Source organism: Capsicum annuum, chromosome 7, assembly GCF_002878395.1.
Source record: "Capsicum annuum cultivar UCD-10X-F1 chromosome 7, UCD10Xv1.1, whole genome shotgun sequence".
In the NCBI taxonomy this organism is placed as follows: domain Eukaryota; kingdom Viridiplantae; phylum Streptophyta; class Magnoliopsida; order Solanales; family Solanaceae; genus Capsicum; species Capsicum annuum.
Genome location: NC_061117.1, coordinates 171,592,130 through 171,611,952, shown reverse-complemented (window position 1 = coordinate 171,611,952; position 19,823 = coordinate 171,592,130). Strand labels below are relative to the sequence as shown.

General features: G+C 32.0%; 1 pseudogene; it reads right to left on the bottom strand.

Moving 5' to 3' along the window:
* Positions 1–11,060: 11,060 nt before the first annotated feature.
* Positions 11,061–14,308, bottom strand: LOC107856400 (annotated as a pseudogene).
* Positions 14,309–19,823: the final 5,515 nt, after the last annotated feature.

The window sequence follows — 19,823 nt, the reverse complement described above, 5'->3', positions numbered from 1 at the left end:
ATTATGTTATTACTATAAAAATTAATATAATTGTATCATATAATAGTAATCATCGATAATTCACCGAAATAGAATATTAATTAAATACGGGATGCTATATTTGCATATGCAAAATATGATATTATTAAATATTATTGGATAGTGCATTATATTTATCTTTCACGGTAATAAAATTTTACTATATATTTTTCTTTATTTCTTTTTAACTTGATACATACTGACCCAACACAAATTCTAAGAAATTATTCATTAGAAATTTATTTTATTAAATTAAATTTATTAATTTTGTACTTTAAAAATTTAAAGTTAAGTTTAAATATTAGTGTTTCTATATAAGAAAAAAATAATTTTAAGATTTAAATTTACTAAAATAAATAAATAAATAAATATATTAATTTTCTATATAAAAGTCAATTTAAATAATAAAATTGTTTTACTTTAAATATTTAGTTGCAATTAATCAAGATAATTTTTTATTTTGTCATGATTTATGGTACATCGATAAAATTTTGAGAGTTGAATAGAACTTTAATCTATTTTTAAAAAAGTATTTTAACTTGTTAATTATTGTGATTTATAATAATTTTTACATAATTATCAAATAATATATTTACTCCTTGTGTCCCAATTTATGTGGCTTCGATACAATTTTGAGAATCAATTAAAAATTTTATATATCTTTTAAATATTTTAAGTTGTTAATTATTATGATTTGCAGTACTTTTTCTTTTATCTCAATTTATGTGGCATTGCTAAAATAATGAGTCAATAAAATTTCTATATGTCTTTTAAATATTTTAAGTTATTAATTATTGTGATTCGTGGTAACAAATTAACTTTGAACATGATAGCCAATTAAATAAATAAATAAAATTATTTTCAATATGTAGTTATAGTTAATTAATATAAATTAGTAGAATATATTAAATATTTAAATCATTATGTTGAAACAATAAAATTATTATATATTGGGGCATGGTATGTAATTAAGTGGGAGTGGAGGAGTTTTTTGATAATTTCATGAGAGGTGGTCGAAACCACCTCTTCTATATAATAGAAAAGTTCTGTCAAATGTTCAAAAATATTATTTAATTTTATGTCTTAAAACGTCTCATGTGTAAAATTGAAACTAAAAAATTTTCAATATTAAAAAAAAAAAAAAAACCGTTTAAATTGGACTAAAAAAGTAGATTTAATTTTATGTCTTAAAACGTCTCATGTGTAAAATTGAAACTAAAAAATTTTCAATATTAAAAAAAAAAAAAAAAACACTGTTTAAATTGGACTAAAAAAGTAGAGTAATACAAACAAATTGAAATGGAGGGAGTAACTTGTCCTTTTATATCAACAGTTCCATTTAGGTGTTGGATCTTTCCTTCATTCAATCAATGTTATACCCATGGGGACAGAGCTAAGGTTCGAATATTTTGTTTATTAATTTTAAATTATAATTTAGTTTTAAGTCTTAGAACTAGATTCTGCTTTATGCAAATCGGAAGATGTATTAAATACTAGCTGAAGAGAATCATTGATTTGTTTAAACAAATAGATTTTGACCGAAATGATCCATTTTTTTTATTTATTTTTTTTTGGTAATACACAACATTTTATTTACCAGAAGGACTTTGAACAGAGCAAGACATAATCGAAACTGGATTGGACGTGGTCCCAATTGTGAGGATATACTATAAATTATGTGGTGTTATTTATTAAACGACTATTTATTTATTTATTTATTTATTCAGTTCAATAAATCATTACATTAAATAGATCATTTTTGTATATGTGTCCTCAACTAATATAATAGATGATTTGGTGTATAGAGGTTAACTTATACATAAAAGATGAAATCATCGATTCTTATAAGTTAAAGTTATAGTTCACAATCGTAGATGGAAATTTGAACAAACCATCAAAATAATTGTAGCATGAGATTATATGTAATTTATCTTGATTACAAGAACGATATTGTTCTAACTTCTCGTGCTAGTACATTTTGTATGTATTAAACAAGACCAAATTGAGATGATTATTTTGGACTGACTGATAAAATATATATTCTCTAAACTGTTAAATGTACTTATATTCTCAATCCTGATATGACTCTTCTGATCTGTATATATTATTTGTCGTTTTGATTTATTAAAAGGTGAGATTTTGAGATAGGTCAATATTCTTGGTAGATTAGATATAATAATATATATTGGTGAAATAATAAGTTAGTTGATGGAATTCATGTCTCGGTATAAAGATTGATGATACGCCTTCTATGAGAAGCTTATTAATTTTTATGTGTAAACCCAGCAAGTGAATTTATGAAGCCGACATATGAAATAAGTTAAGCATTGGTCTAAAAAATTTAATCATTATATTAAATTCACCAGTAATTTAATTTAATATTTAGTAGTTGTAATCTTAACACGGGGAATTACATAAGTGTTTAATGGAGAGTTTCACAATAAAAATAGACGAATGCAATTACGAATTTTTAGTGAAATAGTTTATAATTTACTATGGTAAAAATAATTCAAATTGGTATTTTAAATTATTTTCATAGTAGAGAGTATCAGTAATTAATTCTATGGTTCCTACAATGCACATATTAAACTAGAACTCATAATCCTATTTTGTATGAGGAAATTAGAAGTTACCGCATGTACTTGTTCAACTAAAAATAGGTGTGTGTTTCCTTTCCTCTTTGGACTGATGAGGAGTATCTTAATAAATAGAGATTTTCCTAGCTAGAAATTCAACGAAAAGAACAAGAAGAAGAAGAAAAGAAAGAATAGAGTATTCTATTCAGTACTTGCCCACTGAAGTATTGAGAGAGTTTGACTATGAATTTGGAATCACTATAGAAGCCACGACCGCAGATTTGAAGACGGATTCGCTTCAAGATATTTGCTCACGCTTCAAAAAGTAACCCTGATTATTTTTAAGCAGTCTTTGCGTGAACTATGTGTTTATGTTAGTTGTCTATATTACATACAAGAGATCCTATCTATTTGCTTCCTCAACGTATGCCTCATTTTCCAACACCAAGTTCCAAATGCAAATATAAGCAATCCCACCACACCTCATCTTCTAAAAGACGAAAGAAAATTATATAGGATAGTAATTGTTGACATCTAATTTTTGCGCTCCACGATAAGTTTAATCTTGAGTTTCTTCAATTTTAAATAAAATCAGAACATTTATTTTATTCAAATAAAAAATCTTTTCAAAATATTTTGTAGGTAATTTTGTCATTTTAAGTAATGATTATATATTCTCGTATTTGTATATACGAGATTGTGTAATTTTGTTACTCAAATAATTATTTCATGGGAAATTAAAATTTAATTAAGGGCTAGCTTGAGAATTAATTCAAATGGGTAAAAACTCAATTTAAAGATGATTTATTCTCAAAAATTAATTTATTTGAATAAATAATTGTTTGATTTTAGTAAATCAAGAAACTCGAGATTAAATTAGTTGTTAATTCATTTTAAATTTTTGATTCAATTTTGTCAATTTATTAAATTTGACTGTAATTGAAATTAACTTGGTCATAATTGCATTGTAATTGGCCAAATGATTTCAAATTTGATCAAACATTAAATAAAATTGATTAAATCCTAAATTAATTAAGATTATTTTTTAAATAACCTCAAAATCCTCTTAGTTCACCCAATTCCCAAATTTCAGCTACAACCCTGCCTAGGCCCAATTAGCAGCCCATTCCCTTAAAAATTAACCTGCAACACAATCCTTTTTCCCCCTTCAAAATCGGGTCAGCCTACCCGACCAGGCCCACCGCCCTTATAATGGGTTATTCTCAAATATAGACCCAAATTAGGGTGACTTTCAAATTTTAGCCCCAAATAAAAAAGCTTTGTTAAAATAGCCTTAACTTGTTAAGTCATATTTTTTGAACGAAAATACCCTTCTCCAAATTATTCGCTGTTAAATCTATTTCGTCTTCAGAATCGACTTTTTCTTCCTTTCTTTCTTATAAATTCCAAAATTGAGTTTTTCTTCCTCTCTTTCTTCCAAATTTTAGAATCGACTTTTTCTTTTAATTCCAGAATCGACTTTAGCCGTAAGGGTTCTTCAGGTATGAAATTCACCATCAAAATTCATTGTGGTAATTTTATCTTATTGATGTATTGTGGTAATTTTAGCTCATTATATAATTAGCATATTGATTTGATTTTTGGGGAGGTGAACGTAAGCTGAACTTCGGATATGATGTTGTTGTAGTAATATATTTACCATTGAGGAATTACGTCGAACAGGTTGTGGGAAATTTGTTATTGCGGTTATAATTATGTTTTAGTAGTTGTGGGGGGCTCGATCTTGGAGGGAAAGGCCGTTAATAAGGGAGTTAACATTGATCGCAACATATTTTGGGAAGGCCAAATGTATAAGGTCAAGGTGGTACAAGAAATTAGTTTCAAGTATTTCAAACTAGTGGTATAATTATCATTAGAAGATGATGAGGAATTGTGTCGAACAGGTTGTGGGGAGTTTGTTATTACGGTTATAATTGTGTTTGAGTAGTTGCGGGAGTTTGGTCTTAGAGGCAAAGGTTGTGTTTTTCATCTCGGATGAATCCAGTATATGTTTTAGAGAGTAAATAAGCACTAAATTGTTGATTCTAAGAGAGAGCACCTCAGCTATTAGCTTGTATAACATAGAGCAACAAGTAATGGGTTTAAACTCTCTAATGGTAATAGGATTTGGCACTTTAGGTAACGAGGTTACTATTGTACAGTTCACTGCATTATACAACTTTTTCATGTTAAAAAAATCCTTCATTGTTGAACACGCATCATAGTTAATCCTTCATCTTTTGTTAACTACAGTAGTATTGGTTACGTCTACTTTAGTATAGTAGTATTCATGAATTCATCTCTTTTTATTGCTCGCGGTATGAAAAGGTAAGGGGTTATTAACTGAGATCTTTGGAAGCACACAATAAAAATCTAAGTATATATTACCGTTCCCACATCCTTTATCATCTGGTCTTTGTCTTTGTCTAGAGCAATTTTGTTTACGAAATTACCAAAAAGATAAGAATACCAAGGAAGTGATCCTCCATTTATTAGAGCCCTAATACAACCCAACAACAGTAGTACTATATCCAACTTGATTGAGTATTTGAACAAGCTTAGTAATCCAACTTGCTTAGGAGCTAGTGTGTCATCTTCTTTATCATGTATTGCATAGTTCTTGTCAGTATCATCATACAAATCATTTCCATACAGATAGAGATTTGATTTCTAGAATGTTGAACATGGTGGCTCTACTCCTCATAAATATGATCAACACATTTTACCTCACAATCTGATGTATCAGTGTTGAAGCTTTGTCCCATCTGATTGACGTGTCCATAATGACCTCTTACGATGCCATGATTATGTGCATTTGACCTGCAACGTTAAATTAATATGATTAGAAAATCTGTATACATGCAGATTGATGCTGTGAAAATAATTTGACCTGTTGTGTTTGCTTAAGAATATATAGTGAAGTATTCGAAGTTTGCTCTCTATCATCTGAAGCTTTTCGATGAGATATTCACACAATTAAGCATTTATCATAGCGTTTAGATGCCTTATGTATGAGTCTAACTGCACTAAAATATATGGGGTTTGAATCACCTAGCTTATACACAAAGCCCTAAATTTTTATTGTAACATGCTCTCTTCAATATTGCTCTACTTCTCAATAATAGTTAGAACATCATTCTCTTTCAAGACCATACTATTAGAGTATTGAGTTGATAAACTATGTTGTATCACTTGCAACGTATCTCTAAAGTAAACAACTCTCCTAGAATCACCCATATAGTGTGTGTTATTCATTAGTTTCAAGTGCGATTTTAGCATCTTTCGATTCTACCATACATTTCAAGTTATGCCCCATAGGCAAGAGTTGACATTTCCTTAGTCTGTAATGATTTGGAAGATGACCTATAACTCTTACCCCAGAGGCGAGACTTAGACAGTTATGCCCCATGGGCAAGAGTTGACACCGTCATAGTCTGTAATGATTTGACAGATGACCTATAACTCTTTCCCTAGAGGCAAAACTTTGACAGTTATGCCCCATAGGCAATAGTTGACTATGCCTCACTCTTTAATGATTTTACTTGTTGAAGATATATATTCTAAATTAAATTATTTCTAATATTTTGTTGTTTTATTTTTCACAAGGGTTGTGCTTGGAATAGATGGAAAAGAAATGAGTATTGAAAGTATTGATAGAAATAATGAGTTACAGGTTATTGAACAAATATTGGAGGCTGAAATAGCTGAGCCATCCAAGATTAAGAGGGTACGCCAAAAAAAAAGAGGATACTTGATGTCGAGACTACTCTCTTGAGACACAATGCCTCTTTGAATGAGGTAAATATCAAATCGATCTTCATTGACAAACAAAATATGATGACGTGCATGTCAAACATTGTAATTACATACAATATCCAATTTAAGGTTATCAAATCAAGCACAACAAGATATTCACTACGATGTTTGAACGACAACTGCATGTGGCGGTTTCATGCCACGAAGATTGCCGATTCTTTGCTTTTTCAAGTTACTATATATGAAAAAGCTCATAGTTGCTCGATTGATTTCATAACGTCCGACCACAGGGATGCAACATTAAAGGTCATATGTGATTACATACTAGAGCTCGTGCGTGACTCTAGTAATGTAATCACACCCAACTTAGTAGTAGATAAAATGAGAAGGAAATATAGAATCATCATATCCTATAACAAAGGATGGCAAGCAATACAACATGCCTATATGGTGATAAGAGGAACCATAGAAGATAACTACAATAGGTTGCTATCGTATCTTCACATGATGAAATAAAACAACCCAGGCACGTACACAAATATAAAGAGGGACGATGAGAACAGGTAAAAATGTTATAATGTTGAAATTGAAAATTTTTGCTCAAGAGGCAACAGTTTATCTTTTATTTGCACTGATCAGATTATTAATATAGATGGAACTCTTGCCTCATGGGCAAGACTTGGTTTAAAAAATTATTGAAATTGAAAACTTTTGCCCAAGGGGCAATAGTTTATCCTTTGTTTGCACTGATTAGATTATTAATATAGATGGAACTCTTGCCTCATGGGCAAGACTTGGTTTAGAAAATTGTTGAAATTGAAAACTTTTGTCCAAGAGACAACAATTTATCCTTTATTTGCACTGATTAGATTATTGACATAGATGAAACTCTTGCCTCATGGGCAAGACTTGGTTTAGAAAACTGTTGAATTGAAAACTTTTGCCCAAGAGGCAAAAGTTTATCCTTTATTTGGACTGATTAGATTATTAACAAAGATTGAACTAAGAGGCAAAAGTTTATTCTTTAATTGCACTGATTAAATTATTAACATAGATGCAACTCTTTCTTCATGGGCAAGACTTAGTTTAGAAAATTATTGTACTCTGATTATAAACATCAAATACAAATTGTTACTAATATCTTTTGCTCAACGCAGGTTTCAATATGCACTTTTTGCTTATGACGCTTTAATCATTGGATGGACCAACTGTAGACCAATAATAATGGTAAATGCAATATTTTTTAAGATGAAATATCATAGTGTCCTCATGATAGCAGTGTCAAAGGATGGAAACAACAACATATTTCCTTTGGCTTTTGGATTTGCAGACTCAGAAAATAATGAGTTTTATAACTGGTTCTTCAATCAGTTAAAACATGCAATTGGAGTACGTGAACAATTGTCCATTCTATTAGATCGTCACCCAGCCATTGCAAATACAATTGTAAATGTCTATCCAGAGTGTCAACACGGGATATGCATCTATCACATGGAGAAGAATTTAAGAAAAAGATACTTCTCAGATGTGTAACTATCACTTTTCTACAATGCAGCAATAACATACAAATGAACTGAATTTTATCCTTTTATTAATGAGATAGAAAAAGTCAACAAACTTGTTGCGGAGTACTTGAAAGAAGAAGAACGAGAAAGATGGGCTCATTCGTTTCATACCAACAAAAGGTACAATATACTTACGACTAACAACGTGGAGTCCATAAATGCAGTACTGAGAAAATCCAGGCAACTGCCAATACTGGGACTGATCAATATCATTCAAAACAAGTTATAAAGTTGGTTTTATGAAAGAAAAATGGAATTGCAAGGCAACTTTCATGACATCACACGTTGGGCGAAAGTGGAGGTGACTGACAAGATCCAAGTTGCCTTGAAATTGAAAGTAAGTAATTTAAATTGTATTTTGATAATAGGGAAATATATGGTTACTGTTTTTTCATCGCAGATTATACATAGCTGGTTTATTGTTATTTGTGATTTATTACTAGTTTTTTTATTTTCTTGAGATTCGCGCGTAAAATATGTGTTTTATTGCTTCTGCTTTTAAATGCGTGATCGTTTGTGATTTGATGTTGTATGCTTGATTGTAGCTGTTTTTTGGTTGCCTCAAGATTCGTTCCCTATGTATATTTGATTGCTCTGTATGGCTGATTCTGCTCATATACTAGATGTTTCACTAGCATAGTTGATTCTACTCCTAGATTAGATGTAATATCTATTTTATCTCAGTTTATTTGTAGCTGATTCTCCTGCTCATATGTTGGAAGCATTACTATTGGATCAGTTGTTGTTCCTGAGTAGGGTTCTATCTTTTCCATATAATACAGGGAATTTGACTTTAAAAGCTCATTCCTTGGATGACAGACCCTTCTCCTGCACTTTCCCTGAATAAGCCAAGCATCAAAACTCTAACTATCCTCTATATTGGCCCTTCTCTTTCATTTTGAAATAGAACCTTAATTGTTACTCCTTATTATTGGTCACTTATTATTAGATTTTCGATTAGTTCAATATTAGATTGTGATTTGATGTTATTCTTGATTGTAGCTGTTTTTTGGTTGCCTCAAGATTTACCCCCTATGTATGGTTGATTGCTCTGTATGCCCAATTTTGCTCACATACTAGATGTTTCACTAAAAGTTGTTATTTATTTATCATTTTATTTACAGATAGACCCCATTAATCTAACAAAATTTGTTGTAAGAGAAGAAAGAGTTGAATATATTGTAGACCTGAAGAACAGGACTTGTCAATGCTTGGTATTTCAAACAGATGAGATACCATACACCCATGCAATTGCAGCGATAGAGAGTAGACATATGAACAAGTCTAGCTATTGTTCTCATTGGTTCTTAAGACAATCTTGGCTACAAACATACTAGGGAGAAATCCTACCAATTGGAAGCACAACATTATGGATTGTCCCAGATAGCATAATGGATCTGATCACAAACCCCCCAGATAAGGAGGTTCTTCTTGGGAGAAGACAAACATCCAGATATCCTAGCGGAACAGAATCTTCAAGAAACAATTACAGATGTTCGAGATGCAAAAGAACCGGGCATAACAGATCAAATTGTCACTATACTCCTATTCTCCATCCATATGTAAGAAGATACAGAAAGAAAAATAAGAAAACATGATTAGTTTTACATTTTATCCGAGAAGTTGGATCAAAATAACAGTTATAATAGGATTTTTTTTATCCCTATTTTAGTTCTTAACAAGTACTTTTGACTTCAAATCATAAATGTCTTCTTATTTATATGAATTTTTAACTTGTGGTAAAGTATTTAACTCAATACCTTCTTATTGATTATTTATAAAAATTATTTAGCATGTTAAATTTTCTTATGTATTGATGTATAAAAATATATCATATTAATAGGATTCGGGAAAGGACTACACCCCCAAGAGATGTGATGTGAATAATTCCAGGGGATACACTTTAAAATTTGCCTTGAAGGCAAGATGCAGAACAAGTTGTGCCTCATGGGAAAAAGTTGACACTAGCTTATTCTGCAATGATTCAGCAGATGATCTACAACACTTGCTCTAGAGGCAAGACTTAAGCCCCAAAGAAATAAGTTATGCCCTATGGGCAAGAGTTGACACTAACTTAGCGTGTAATAACTTGGCAGATGATCTGCAGCTCATGCCCTAGAGGCAAAACTTAATACAACAAACAAACAAGTTATGTCCTATGGCCAAGCGTTGATACTAGATTAGTGTGTGATGATTTGGTAGATAATTTATAAGTCTTGTCCAAGAGGCAAGATTTTTATACCCCAAAGAAACAAGTTATGCCTCATGGCCAAGAGTTGACACTAGCTTATTTTGCAATAATTCGACAGATGATCTACAACACTTGCCCTAGAGGATAGACTTAGGCATCAAAGGTGGTTCAACTGTCATTGCTTGTACAATATGTGCCATAAAATACTTGTATAATTTGATCTTTGTAACTTAGCTTCGTAGCTTGTAATACAACACACATTTGAATGCAGTGGTTCAATAGAATACAACAGATTCAAAGGAAATGAAGCATTTGATATTTGTTATCTTCTCCCCAAGTTTAGCATATGTGACATCAACAGTACCGAAACATCTTTCATGGAAAAGTTTAAATATATAGCACTAGAGGAACAAACTATACCTTTCTGTGGCACAAAACTGAACTGTTGTAGCAGCCCAGTGTTGGAAGTATAAATTTTTGGGAAGATGTATTACTTGTACACCCTAGTGCGCGCACACAACAGACACACACGCGATGTTCTTCAATCCAAGGAAAAGAGAATTAACATCACGATGAAAATTTTCAAAACTATTGAGATTACAGCTGCCATCGCTGCCATCAAAACTAATTTACTTAAAGGATAAATTTATTAGCATGATGTCAATGATGAAGAGAGTTGACAAATTAGAGAATTTTGTGTTTAACAAGTACCCAAAGTATATAATGTCTGTAACAAATCTAACTTTGTTGTCATTTAGAGGACAAAACCAAGAAACTAAGACATAAGCATTGTCTAAAATGGCTTTATTTTATTTACAAGACTCTTCAACAAGTGATTGAAAGCCCTGCACGACCAAAAACCCTCGACAAAACCCTCAATACCTATTCCAGAAGAAACTGTAACACTTGGTCATGTAACTTCGACGAATTCAAATAACAATAACTATGAAGACATCATGATTGACTGCATTTTGAGACAATCACCATCATAACCATGACTGCCAAGCCCATGAAATATGCTCCCAATATCGTCTCCACAGCGCCTAATTTAGCACTTCCATCAGCATTAAAGAAAACCTTGTTGCCTCCAAAGAAATTGTTGAAGAAATCTGACAAGTTGTTCATTATATCAACCACAGTTTATGTTACTGTTAGTGTAACATTCTGCAAAAATTTTGTAAAAGAGTTCCCAAATTTAGATTCTTCTGCCTCAGATTTGGAAGATACACTCCTTCGGGATGACTAAGAAAAGGAATCGGCATCAATAATAGATTTATCTATCTTGTGATCCAAGTCTGGGAATGATACACTTGCGAAAATGGTATTGTAGTAAGAAGCTTGACCATTATGAAATATTTGAGTAGAATCAAGGACATAGATTTCTCACTGGTTTCTGTGAGTCGGGGAATTATTAAAAGGCTGGATTTTGCATTACCGCATTCCACATATTTGGGTCACAAGCAATTGAAGCAACAATGCTCTGGGAAGGGGAAAAATGGAATCAACATTAGCAAACCTGGCACACTCGTAACCCCCAGACACTACTAAGACCACACTCCTAAGAACTCATCAAGTTATTAGGAGTGTCCACTAGAATGCAACATCATTAAATCCAAGAAAATGGATAAAAAATTACTTCAGAGGACTTTTAGATCTACAGCCCCTAATCCATCTAAGCCACTTCATGCTCATGCCTTAAGCTAAAATGTGAATGAAGAAAGCTAATTACACCATCCATCCGCCAGACAATAGAATTGGATATAACAGTGGACTATACACTTGACACCATAAAGAGTTATCTTGACATTGAAATGCTACTGCTTCTTAAGAAATCTAACTATGTTACAGATCAGTATTGGACTCAACTCAGATATATCTCTTCTACAGATGTCAACATCTAGAAAGCGGTACCTAAAGAAAAATCAAATAAGGCAAACCACGCTGCAAACTCACAAGGAAGAAGAGTTCTAAATTCTTACAGTCACTCGCAATTTAAAAAAAAAAGTCCTTGTTTGAGGAGATGCCACAAGTGGATTAGGGGACAGCTTATTATACAGTAGTTCCACTTTTTATGCTACAACTATAATATTTAGTTCAGTTTTTGTTAACTGGATCTTCTCACTTGTTCAAATTGAACATATTCATATCCGTTCCTCACCCCTAGTAAGGTTTATACTAAAGGATTAATAGAAAAAATTGTTATATCCAGTTTTAAATACATGAACATACAACACTAGATAGAATATGAAAACTAAGAGAACATGTAAACATAAATGACAAAGAAGAAAACCTGAGCGGCAGGAGTGTCATTTAGAAACCTAAATGCCTGCGTAGCATGTTTCGGCGCAGACTTTGTGACTACAGTCTCGCTGATAACACAAGCTTTGGAGTACGATGATGAGCTCGAGCCAGATACACAAGATCCACCATCTTCATTAGCAGATCCAAACAAATAAACCCTGTAAATTTAAGAAGAGTTTAAAATTGATACTATGTGAGTAGTCGTTCACATCATCTATTAGAACAGATAAATATTTGTATGCAGAGTAACATTGAGAAGTATATACCATAAGCAATGTCCAATAGCCTTTCGAATCCCAGACGTAAGCCTTTTGGGGGCTAAAGGTTAATTGTTGATGAAATTATTACGAAAAGACTAAACATTCCAATATTAAGAACAGAACAACAGCCAAATAGACAAGAACATTTTCATTATCTCCTTTATCTATTGCAAGTCCAAAACTTAAGTTTCTATCTTCACTGACACTGTCACATAAAAAATATATTTGGACTCTGACAATGTCACCCAACTATAATACTAATGAGAATGATATTTTATGACACAATAAGTTGAAAATACCCATTTTGTTGAATTAATCCAATATCCCTTAACAACAAAAATGCCTCAACTCCTTGTGATTAATATATATGAACTCCCACGGTGCTAATTTGTTGTGAGTTTTAAGAGGTAGCTCTTTTTCAAAAGTTCAGTTCATATTGGGCTAATCCAAGTTACATTGAAATGAGGTAACATCAAATCAAACATTTCAAGTTTGCAAGTACAACACATCCTTTATTATCCTAATTAGCAAAATTTTTCTTGGGGAGACAATTAAAAAAACATGTTCATTAAAATTGTAACTTTATTCGTCAATCAAATCAATCAATTTAGTGATCACTCTTTACTTTTACTTAGTAAGTTCCGTTTCACTAGAGAAAATTTAACTGATCTTTGAAACTAAATTGAACATTTTAAAGTTTGCTGCAACATGCCCCATTTCACTCTACTGAACAAAAATTGATTGAGCAAACAATTGAGAGGCGTGTTCATTAAAAATTATAAACTTATTAATCGATCGAATCAATCAACTAAGTAATCACTCAAAACACCATTAAGTTTTATAAAAGACTTCAATTTCTATGATTATAAAACACAGACACACCAAAAGCAATACTTCAAAATCAACAATAACAACAGATACTACTCCCTCCACTCTATTTTACTTGTCACGTTTCATTTCACGAGAATCAATTTAACAAATCTTCGAAACTAAACTGAATTATATTAATTCACTATTTCAAATATAAAATTATCATATTTGATGTATAAGTTGCACTAACAAACTAAATTGCAGAAGTTAGATATAGTGTTACTCCCTCCGTTCACTTATCACATTTTGTTTAACGAGAAACAATCTGACTAATCTTTTAACCTGAATTGAATTTAATTAATTCACTATTGTATACATAAAATGTAGATATTATCTACAAAAACTATACATAAAGTACTGTAAATTTCAATAGCACAGTAAATCACATACTTTTCGAGAGCGTGTTTGAGATCAGAAGTAGCTTCAGTAGCTTCCTGAAGAGACGGGGCACCACCAAACACAACTCTCGGTAACGGTTCATCAACACTAACCATCATTTCCTCCTCTCCACCATCCATCTCCCAGTCATCAAACTCCGCCACTACTTTTTGCATCGACGACACATCGGATAATCCTCCTCCACCTCCGCCGTTAACCGTCACCCTTCACATCTTTCGATGACAACGATATAGCAGAAACGGACACCAAACGGACGACGTTACATGTGGCGGTGTAAACTGGATGCTCCGCTGTAGTGGAACGGAATTCACTGTTTGTGACGGTGACTCCGGCGACTTTCGCCGCTGCTCTGAATGCTCATCCACCATCCATGATTTTTTGTGATTAATTTTTTTTTTTCGTTTTGAAATTTGGATAGATTATGGAATTCTTAAGGAATGAAGAGACTCATTTGAGGGGTAAAATGATACTTTTAGTCTATTAAAAAGTAAAGAAGGCTATTCTTCAAAGATATTCTTATTTAGGGTCAAATATCTAAAGCCACCCATATTTGGGCCTACAGTATGCAATTTCCTGATAATCCTCCTCCTTACCCAATTAACAACAACAACAATAACCAAGCAAAAAACTTCAGCGATAGCAACTATTAACAATGATTTCAGTTTCAACGCAAAACCCGACAAATCGATAACAACCCGATGAAATCCATCAACCAATACCCCAAAATTGACCCGATATCATCAACTCCATTGGTATCAACTCCGATCCATATTCGCAGTTTGAACGAAGTTTCTAGAAACTGGACACCTCACCAACCAATGTCAATCGTATGAATTCGTATGATTTTTCCACCTCAACCGTATTTTCCATTTAAAATCTTCGAAAATGTCCCTAAAATTCAAAATCCCATGTCGGTGGATGATAAGAAGTTGATCTCCATTCCTTTCTATTAATACCCACTATTTTGGTTGGAAAAGGGATGGTCATTGTGGGGCAAGAACCCCATTGTAAGGGATATTGCCATTGTATGGGTTTTCAAAGTCAAAAGGTCCTGTAAAACTCCCTGACTCTTGGATTTTGGTAAAGGAAACTCAAAACTTTTCGACGGTGGTAAAGTGATTCCGATTAAAGTTTGACATCCTAATTTGCTGCTGTGGAAAAGTTCAATTGGACTTCATATCCTTTGCATTCAAGCATTATCGAGTTCAAGCCTCTTATAAGTCCGAAATGGACTAATACATGAATAAATGGGATTGATATATGCACATATACAGTAGTATACAATAGTATACACCAATAAATGAAAAGACGAAATGAATATATCAATTCTATACACTGATATACAGTGTCTATACAAAAATGCAGCAACGATAAAGCGAATATACAAACAGTATACAGCTGGTATACACTGCAGAAATGGACTAAAGTCCACAGAAAATGAAGCCCAAACTTGGGCAGATTTGAAAGTGGGCCAAAAAGGGCCCAAATCTCAACTTCACTTTATTTATTTCCTTGTAATTGATACTTGATTATTTATTTGTAGTTTAATTTAACCTTGATGAATCCTCGAGAAGCAAATGATATTAGAATTATTCATTTATGTTGGTGGTTTAATATTTTTAATTTTTTGATTCCTTTATTTCAGGCAAATTTAAGCTCGAAGAATAGCTTGAGGATCTACTTATATTCGTTCATAGTTATTATCCACTCAAAATCTAAGTTTAAGAAATTGAGTTAACTATTTAGCCCAAAGTCTTAATTCGGGTAGATTTGTTAAAGTTAGAATTATTTTGAAATTTTGATGTTTAGTTTATTTTAGTACTTAGAATAAAGTAAACGAATTAGTATAATATAGATTCTATTGACTCGAATAAATTCAAGATTCTTTTAAAAAAAACATGTCTAAGATTTTTATAACTTAAGAGATGTTTTTCAAGTTTAGCCAAGCAAGTTTAATCCGCCGGAAATCACATTTTGTGGATTTTCAAAAGTGTCTAACACCTTCTTTCGAATTTACTTGAACCCTTATCCAGACTTTGGTTATTTTGAAAGGTTTTTCTTTCAAAATTGCCTTTTAAAATGGTTTCTTAATTTTTCTAAAATTAAGTGGCGACTCTAAGTTATTTTTCAAACTAAAATCAAATAAACTTCTCTTCTCTTTATTTTCGTCACGAAGTTATGAAACGTTTTTGACTAGTTTTGAAAACGGATCGTAACATCATGGCGACTCTGCTGGAGATTCATCTAGGTTCTAACCATAAGAATTTCATGTGTGTTGGTTAATGCTTGTATTAATTGTTACTTTTGCAATTATGTGTTTTAATTTTAGCAATTATTAACTGTTGCTTTCATGACATATTTTCACATTTTCATTATTAAACTATTTTGAGATTTCACGGATGCCTCGACCCCTATTGTTCAATTCCAAATCAAGTATTGAGAATACAATGATTTATTGACATGCTAGGCGTCAGATGGTTGTTTTTATTTCGAAACCCAAGTTGTTCTCTTAGAAATCTGGTCGAAGCCTACTCTAGATACCTAGGATGGAAAGAAACCAAAATTCTATTTAGAAATGAACCTAGGACGACTCAATACCTGAGGGGGTATTGGGCACATTAGAAACCTACCTTACGTCTATTGACCACGAGTCATAACAGACGATCATCCCTTATGTGTTAAATTGAAAGATATAATATCGGATTATACGGACCATTGTCTTTTGGGTTTGAAGGTTTTATTTAGATAGTTTATTTTAATCAAAAGAAGATCTTCATCGTAAGGATATTCAGACGTTTCAAGAAGTTCAAGATCAAAGGACTCCCAAGTAGTTTTAGTTTAGATTTGCTCCCTTGCATGGGACTGATAACATGAACTTTCCCTTTCCCTCATTTTATATTCTCATTTGATTTATTTATGAAGTTTATATATTATTTTGAGGGAAATGGAACGTCTTACAAACGGCATGTATATCGTTTAAACGTTAGACTTACCTTTGGCTTAAAAGGTCCCATGTATGCTAGGACGCATTAAAAATGATTTATGTGCTAAAGTATATCTATTATTTTGCTTTATCCATATTTTGCTTGATTTGTGTGTTTAAATAACATATGTTTGCTTTAAACAAGACTAGTCCATTATTCTATCTCGAAGTCTTAGAGTGTTGTTAGGCATATAAGACTCAAAAAATTTGAATCCTCCTAAAATGTCCTTAAAAGTTTATAGATAAAATCCCTTCGAAATCGCCCAAATTTTATTCAAAATTCATAGATCATTGTCCAATTTACATTAACCATGTTGCTCTCACAAATCACCTTTTCTCGTTATTAATTATAGCTAAAGTTATTCAGATATTCTATTAATGGCAAGACTAGTTTGTCTTCAAAAGAGTTTTCCAAATTTGCCTTTAGGGTGTTTATTCGTAAACACCCGACCTCTTCAAATCGTTTAATTCGCTCTATTCGAAATGTTATTTTCCCCATTAATTCAAAATTTATCGAATGGTCAAAATTCTGATCATTCAATTACTTTTCAAAAAGCGTCCCATTCTTCAAATTCTGGGCTAATCTGTTTCGAGCTAAACAAATGTTATTTATTTCATATATTACTTTGATTAATTATTATGATTCATGAACTAATATTTTACCTTTTGAGTGTTTTTCTTTTCTTTTAGAGAGGTTGATTTGTGTTGATAATCAAGCTTGTCCGCTTCACAAAGACTAAAAGTAAAGTACTCATTGACATCATCAGTCGAGGAGAAGAATGGAGCTTTCTCAAGGCATACTTTTGACATCTGTTATCTTGCATGCTGAAGTTATCATTTTCTTTTCTTATAATCATACTTTCTAATTTCTTTGTAATCGCACTTTATAGTTTGATTTTTTTTAATCGCACTTTTTTGGTTGTAATGAACTACTTCGATATGATTTTCCTAGTGGAATCCATTGGCGGCAAGTATTGGCATCGATCACATTATCAGAAATATTAAATATTTATTTTAGTTATACGAACTATGTTTGACCTGGATTTCCAAGAATGGAATACGTAGGCAGACTATGTCAGCTTCGATCAATTTCTTAAAAAAATTATCTTTCCATCTTATGGTGGAACTACATTTGATATGATTCCTACCTCAGTGGAATATGTGGATACCCCACTAGCTTGATCATATTCCCCATAAGATATTTATAGAATCTGGGATAAAAAATTTTAGAGGATCTCAAAATATTATCAAGATGATTTTTCTTCAAGTTGCATATAGATAACATTGGAGCATGTAACTGGGATAATTTTTTTTGAGAAGGTAATAAAAATTTCACAAAACTTGACATTTTCTACCAAGGTGACCACCTGACGTTGCTAAAGCTGAAATCGGGGCATAGTTTTTAAGAAGTTCTCAAATTTCCAACTATAATATATAAGAAAGAACTCAAGTATTTTGCATTCTAAACTAAGGCAGAATTTTTGAGAAGATCTCAAAAATTTCATATTAATGAAATCATCAGTTAAAAAGAAGTTTGAGTTTCTAAACTAGGCAGAATTTTGAGGGAGATCCTAAAAAATTCCACAAAGACTACACTTCAAGCTTGAAAATCCATGATCAATAAGGAGCATCAGGAGAGCAAGTAAAAATCAACACAGTCAGTCTCTCAAAACTAAGAATTTTTCTTTGAATGTAGAAACATTAAAGTCACAATGTTAATCATGGTAAAAGACATTATCAGATCCATCGTGGCATTGCTCTAATAATCTAGACAACTTCTCTTCTCCCTTTTCCTCTTGATTTATATTTTTATTACTTCGTTATGATCTCTAACACATTCTGTGATTTTGTAGAAAAATGATCGGACATAACAATTAAGATATGGAGATATTATTCAAAATACTATGTCTAAATCATCATGAGTCAAACGACTTATCTTTAAACTCTATTTTTTGTTACACTCTTGGCTTAGTCATAACAAATTATTATGTTATTAATAAGTATTGTTTGAGTTATGCAGGTGACGTTATGCAAGACTGCCTCTAAGAACTAACACAAATTAATCCTCTCAAAGTTTGAGGATTCAATCCAAAAGCTTAGTACATCCACAAGTTCCTTTAAGGATTTTTTATTCAAAGGATGAAGCTCAACAAATCAACTTCTATTTTTCTTATATATTAGGGCTTTCTGCCTTCCAAGAAACTTATTAGATTATCAGCAATTCAAGGCGACAAATCTTACTATATTTGGTCATCCCCCCTTTCAAGAGGACATACCGATTTACATCTATTTGAGGTGACACATTTTATTATATTTGGGTCATCCACCCTTTCAAAAAGACATATATTATTATATTTAGATTTTTCATTCTTTAAGAGGATACATTGGACCATCACTTTATTTGAGACATATTATTAAGTTATGGATCGTCACCTCCTTCAGAGTGACATATTATTATGTTATGAAGCATTTATTCTATGGACCACCACCTCCTTCAGAGTGACATGTTATTATGTTATGAACCATTCATGCTATGGACCGTCACCTTCTTCATAGTGACATGTTATTATGTTATGGACAGTCACCTCCTTCAAAGTGACATGTTATTACGTCATGGACCGTCACCTCCTTGAGAGTGATATTTTATTATGTTTTGGATCGTCACCTCCTTCAGAGTGACATGTTATTATGTTATGGACTGTCACCTCCTTAAGAGTGACATGTTATCATGTTATGGATCATCGCCTCCTTCAGAGTGATAAATTATTATATTATGGATCATCACCTCCTTCAAAGTGACATGTTATTATGTTATGGACCGTCACCTCGTTAAGAGTGACATGTTATTGTGTTATGGACCGTCACCTCCTTCAGAGTGATATGCTATTATGTTATGGACCATCA